Genomic DNA, 6,770 nt, shown 5'->3' with positions numbered 1-6,770 from the left:
ATCTTGGCAGCATGAAGATATGTATGTATGCATGTATGTACGTATGTATCTGACATATTTTGCTGATAATGAAAAAGAAGGGAGATTACTATAGATCTATTTTGGGCTTATTTGCCTTCATCACGTAGCCACACCCTTACTGGGATTTGAACCTGGGGCCTCTATATACTGTATATACTGTATATATATACATACACACATATATACAGTGTTCCCTCGCTTTTCACGGGGGATGCGTTCCGAGACCACCCACGAAAGTCGAATTTCCGCAAAGTAGAGATGCGGAAGTAAATACACTATTTTTGGCTATGAACAGTATCTTAAGCCTTCCCTTAACACTTTAAACCCCTAAATTGCAATTTTCCATTCCCTTAGCAACCATTTTAGATTATTACTCACCATGTTTATTTATTAAAGTTTATTTTAAAAAATATTTATTAAAAGCAGGCGAAAGTTTGGCGATGACATATGATGTCATCGGGTGGGAAAAACCATGGCATGGGGAAAAACCCGCGAAGTATGTTTTTAATTAATATTTTTGAAAAACCGTGGTATAGACTTTTCGCGAAGTTCGAACCCGCGAAAATCAAGGGAACACACACACACACACACATATATACAGTATTCCTGTGGAGGAAGCAAAATCACTCACGGAGCCGCAGGTGCGCCCATGTTTCGGCGTGCGCGGAAGCAAACAAACCCTCGTCAAAATCGCGCTGGCCCTGCAAGAACTTACGAGCCGCGACGGCGAGCGCAATTTAGTGTTCCAGCCCGTAGCCCACCGCTGCTTAGTACCCACTCCTGGATTTCAATGGCAGGCTCCTTTGATGCTTTTGGTTGTTTGCCTTCTGCAGACTTCTTCTTACCTGACCAGGTAGTATCATCACTTCTACTGAGTGTTGGGTTGGCTCCATATTTATATAGAAGTTTGCCTTCTCAGTGTTGGGGAGTATAATTTGATTAGTTCCTTGATTAGAGTATTGTTTCCTGTCTGGCATTAATCCCTGCTTATCTGAGTTTTGGTTGGGTCTTTTTGTTTCCTTCCTAGCTTTTTTGATTGCTTCTTTTAAACGGCATCTAAATGTGGTTTAGCTCTATGTGTCTATTGATGGATGATTTATCTGGACGCCAAACTTACAAGAATTTTCTAGCCTTTGGGGATTTAGCTTGTTCTTTTTTATTTCTATTTATATCTTTGTTATCTTTTTTTTTAAAATTCCACTAAAGTTAACTTATGCAATTAACCTTTCCATTTATTTGGAAATAATCAGGACTGGCATTTTTAAAAAATGGTCTGAGCCTGTTATATAGAGCTAGAGATGATATAGATATACATTATAAATATAGATATACAGTAGATATAGATATAGATATATGGATATATGGATGTGGATATAGATATAGATATAGATTATCTATAACTATATAGCTACAGTAATCCTTTGCTACTTCACGGTTCATCTTTTGTGGATTCGCTACTTCACGAGTTTTAAAAGGGGGCTTAAATCCATTGAATTTTTTAAATCCATTAAAAATTCCTAAAATTCTTCTACACTCCTACTGTACTCTATTATAAAGATAGATATAGATATATAGATATATTTATTTTATTTATTTTATTTATTTATTTATTTTGTCCAATACACAATGAGGGTTTTAGTGGGTATATATCTATATACACATAGTAAAATACATGATGAAGGTCATAGAGGAGATACTTATAGTAAAATATATCCATGAAAGAATAGAAAAGAAGGTATAGTAAAAGAACATATCAATGAAAGAGTAGAAGAAGAGATATAGGAATAGAAGAAAGGTAGAGGAGATATAGGAGAGCAATAGGACAGGGGACGGAAGGCACTCTAGAAACATAGAAGTCTGACGGCAGAAAAAGACCTCATGGTCCATCTAGTCTGCCCTTATACTCTAGTGCACTTGTACTTGCCCCTTACTGACCTCTTAGGAATCTGGATAGGTCAACCGTAAATAATCTAAGGGTAAAGTGTTGGGGGTTTGGGTATGACACTATGGAGTCCGGTAATGAGTTCCACGCTTCGACAACTCGGTTACTGAAGTCATATTTTTTACAGTCAAGTTTGGAGCAGTTAATATTAAGTTTAAATCTGTTGTGTGTTCTTGTGTGGTTGAAGCTTAGGTAGTTGCTGACAGGCAGGACGTTGCAGCATACGATCTTGTGGGCAATACTTAGATCTTGTTTAAGGCGTCTTAGTTCTAAGCTTTCTAGGCTCAGGATTGAAAGTTTAGTCTCGTAGAGTGTTCTGTTTCGAGTGGAGGAGTGAAGGGCTCTTCTGGTGAAGTATCTCTGGACATTTTCAAAGGTGTTAATGTCTGAGATGCGATATGGGTTCCAAACAGATGAGCTGTATTCGAGGATGGGTCTGGTGAAAGTTTTGTAAGCTCTGGTAAGTAATGTGAGATTGCCAGAGCAGAAGAGATAGATTAAGAGATACTGTAGTTATATACAGATATCTATATATCTAGTTATAGAGCTAGAGATAGAGATATCTAGATACAGATATCTAGATAGATATCTAGATAGATAGATAGATAGATAGATAGATAGATAGATAGATAGATTGATTGATAGAGAGAGAGAGAGAGAGATAAAGAGATAGAGAGAGAGAGATAGAGAGAGAGATAGAGAGAAAGAGAGATAGAGAGAGAGATACAGAGATACAGATATGTGTACAGATACAGATTAATCAATGCACTAATTATTTCTTGGCACAGGGAACTTCCTGGTCAACCCAGCGGTGTGCGTCAGAGAAGGAATTCTCCTTGGGTGAGACCAAGGCTGCATCTTCCCATCTGCTAAGGAGGAGGAGGAACTGCTATGGACCAGCTCCTGCACCTCCTCTACTTGAACTTCTCAGAGCAACTCAACCTGCTGGAGGAGAACGGCATGTCCTGCGGGCAGTCGGTGGGGAACAGCACCTTCCTGATCGTGGCTTACAGCGCCCTCATCGCGGTGGGGCTGACGGGCAACCTCTGCCTGGTGTGCGTCATCGTCCAGCAGAAGGAGATGAGGAACGTCACCAACATATTCATCGCCAACCTCTCGTTCTCTGACATCCTCGTGTCCCTGGTTTGCATGCCCGTCACTGTCATATACACCCTGATGGACCACTGGATCTTGGGAGAAGTCATCTGCAAAGTCAGCCCCTTCGTTCAGTGCGTTTCCGTCACGGTGTCCATCCTCTCCTTGGTCTGGATCGCTCTGGAGAGACATCAGCTGATCATCAACCCAACTGGGTGGAAGCCGGGGGCCAACCATGCTTATATGGCCGTTGGTCTCACCTGGGTGGTGGCCTGCGGTGTTTCCCTCCCCTTCCTGTCCTTCACCATCTTGACCAACGAGCCCTTTCAAAACTTGAGTCTTCCTTTTGACTCCTTGGCCAATCACTTGGCCTGCATCGAACGCTGGCCCTCCGATCAGCACCGCCTGTCCTACACCACGTTCCTCCTGCTCTTCCAATACTGTCTCCCTTTACTGCTCATCCTCGCCTGCTACTTCCGCATCTTCCTACGCCTTCAACGCCGGAAGGACATGGTGGAGCGAGCCAAAGATGGCTCCCGGGCCACCAGCCACCGGAAGGTCAACGTCATGTTGGCTTGTATTGTGGTGGCCTTTGCCGCGTGTTGGTTCCCCCTCATGTTCTTCAACGCCCTCTATGACTGGGACCACCAGAAGATCTCGGCCTGCTACTACAACTTAATTTTCTCCCTCTGCCACCTCGCTGCCATGGCTTCCACCTGCATCAACCCCGTCATCTACGGGTTCCTCAACAGCAATTTCCAGAAGGAAGTCAAGGCCTTGCTGTATCGTTGCAGCTGCACCCGGGAGAAGGAGAAGTACGAGACTTTTCCGCTTTCCACCGTCAGCACAGAGGTTTCCAAAGCCTCCCTTCATAGCGAGGAGGGTACCAGCATCCCAGCGTGATGGCTGCGTTCAAAGATGGACTTCCCAAGAGCAATCGCGCCTTTCCTGAACCCTGGGCAAAGTATGGATTCGCTCCACTCTTTCGTGTCGGCATCTTTCTGAGGTTTCTGTCTCATTGTCTTATAACCAAACGTAAATCAGGGATCGTCTTCAATTGCCGGGGACAGACAGAAGGAGAGAGGTGACGTTTGACAGAAATAGAGAACGATTCGGAGGTCCGGAGAACTTAAAATTTCTTAGGCCGCCAATGCATTGGCAGCTCAGAGATCGGATGTTCTCCTTGTGACCTAAACCCTGGGAGATCTGAAAGCTTCGTAGAGCAGGGGTCTCCAACCTTGGCCACTTTAAGACCTGTGGACTTCAACTCCCAGAATTCCTCAGCCAGCTTTGCTTCTTAAAGTGGCCAACGTTGGTGACCCCTGTTGTTGAGAATATATAGTATATTCCAAATGAATGGAGTTTTGGAGACGTGTTTGAGGAATTGTGTAACTTCCTAATATAACCCAGGATTCCTCAATGGTTCCTAAATTGCTAAACTTTGCAGAGTAACCATCCACCTGATTCCCAAATCCTGATGTGGGTGAATTCCTTGTCCACTGATCTTGTCAAACGCCTTCTCAGACAGAGCACCGATCAATGGTAGCAAATAAAGATTTCCTGACCGAAAACTCCCTCGGCACTTCCAGTCGTCTTCTCAACAACCACAGAACAATGTTGGGTATGTTCTAGAATAGTGTTGTTGTTGTTTTTTCCAAACTCAACCATTTTAAGAGGTATAGATATTAACTCCCAGAATTGGCTAGGAAATCCTGGGAGTCGAAGTCCATGCATCTTAAATTTGCCAAATTTGGAAAATACTATTCCATCCTGTGCTTTTCACGAAGGGTGCAGTGGCAGGCGGCTGCGAGTTCGATCCTAGGTAGAGGCAGATATTTCTCTCTGTAAGCGCAATGAGGATCTATCTGCTGAACAAAACTCCACATTGGCGACAGGGTGGGTGCCTGGCCAGTAAACACTTAACTCCATTCAATTGCCCAATCTGAGGTTAGTTGGGAAAGATCAGAAGCAACAGGAGAAAATATTATTTGACTGAAAGAGGAGTAGATGCTTGGAACAAACTCCCAGCAGACATGGTCAGTAAATCCACAGGAACTGAATTTAAACATGCCTGGGATAAACATAGATCCATCCTAAGATAAAATACAGGAAATAGAATAAGGGCAGACTAGATGGACCAGGAGGTCTTTTTCTGCCGTCAATCTTCTAGGTTTCTATAAATTCAGGGCAAAATACATTTCTTGTTCTCTAGATTGGCATTTGTTCTGCATAAAGCTGATTTGGTGCCGATCACAAAATGGGCTCGATCGAGTCTGAGACTTTTAACAGCCCCTGGCTCCTTTTCTCCCTCTGAATTTCAGTCCAGTGTTTGCTTCATTGCAAAAGCGCTTGGGAAATTTTAGGAATGAAACTGTCTGCTTGCCATCAATGTCTCTGTAGTGTAATCCGATTGAGGGCAATGGGTCCACATTGTGTAAATGAGGACAGTGCGGTTTGGCTTTGAAACTGCCAATCTGTTCAATGGCTGGGAGGGGAAAGTATATTAAATATGGGGGGGGGTAACTTAATTGAATCACTTCTGTTAACCTACGTTCATCTAAGTCATTTAAATTTGATTTGGATTTTCAATGAACCAAAATCAAATTTTGCATTTTACTTCTCTCCTCTCCGGCCTCCCTCTCTCTCTCTCTCTCTCTCTCTCTCTCAATCCTAAATGCCACTCTTCCGCCCCCTTCTCAAACTTTGTGCATTGATTGTGAATCAAGTGAGCTTGCTAGCCAAGATTTCCGCCTACTGGAAAAGAACACCAATCCCTGAAGTAGAGGTTTTTCATATTTTACACTCCGTTGTAAATTCGCTGGCCACCAGCCACCCCACAAGGCATTCACAGGGTCACTTTGGGCAACAGATTTGCAGTGTCAATGTTATCGCTGGATTTTCACCGCCACAAATTTTCCCCTTTTCATATACAGTGGTACCACTACCTACGAACGCCTCTACTTACGAACTTTTCTAGATAAGAAAAGTTTTTGCCTCTTCCCAAGAACCATTTTCCACTTACAAACCTGAGCCTCCGAAACTGTAACTGGAAAAGGTGGGGAGAAGCCTCCATGGGGCCTCTCTAGGAATCTCCTAAGAGGAAACAGGGCCGGAAAAAGCAGGGAGAAGCCTCCGTGGGGCCTCTCTAGGAATCTCCTGGGAGGAAACAGGGCTGGAAAAGGTGGGGAGAAACCTCTGTGGGGCCTCTCTAGGAATCTCCTGGGAGGAAACAGGGCCTCCACCCTCTCTGTGGTTTCCCCAATCGCACGCATTATTTGTTTTTACATTATTCCTATGGGGAAAATTGCTTCTTCTTACAAACTTTTCTACTTAAAAACCTGGTCATGGAACGAATGAAGTTTGTAAGTAGAGGGACCACTGTATAATAAAGCATGGCTGATCCAGAGTACTAAAATTCAAATTCAAATTTTAACGAGGATGCTGTTACATTTGTCCACTGCTGATTGCTTACAGCAAGGGTGTCAAACTCAAAGTCCGCAGGCCGATGTGCAAGAAACAGAGATTTGAGGCTTAGGTGTTCATGTTTCTTTTTCACATACCTGTCTACTCTCTATGTAATTGTGTCTGTTTTGTGATACAAGACCACAAAGCACTTTAACCAGCAGCCCTTGTTTCATCGCTGTTAAATGGTCCACTGCTCGGCTTCTCAAACTTGGCTGCTTCAAGATGTATGGACTTCAACTCCCAAAAT

The 6,770-nt window shown here is 43.4% G+C and overlaps 1 pseudogene; it reads left to right on the top strand.

Moving 5' to 3' along the window:
• The first annotated feature begins 2,854 nt into the window (after positions 1 to 2,854).
• On the top strand, positions 2,855 to 4,115 carry LOC139174696 (neuropeptide Y receptor type 1 pseudogene; annotated as a pseudogene).
• Positions 4,116 to 6,770: the final 2,655 nt, after the last annotated feature.

This window comes from Erythrolamprus reginae, chromosome 12, assembly GCF_031021105.1.
Source record: "Erythrolamprus reginae isolate rEryReg1 chromosome 12, rEryReg1.hap1, whole genome shotgun sequence".
NCBI lineage: Eukaryota > Metazoa > Chordata > Lepidosauria > Squamata > Dipsadidae > Erythrolamprus > Erythrolamprus reginae.
This window is presented reverse-complemented; position numbering and strand designations above follow the sequence as displayed.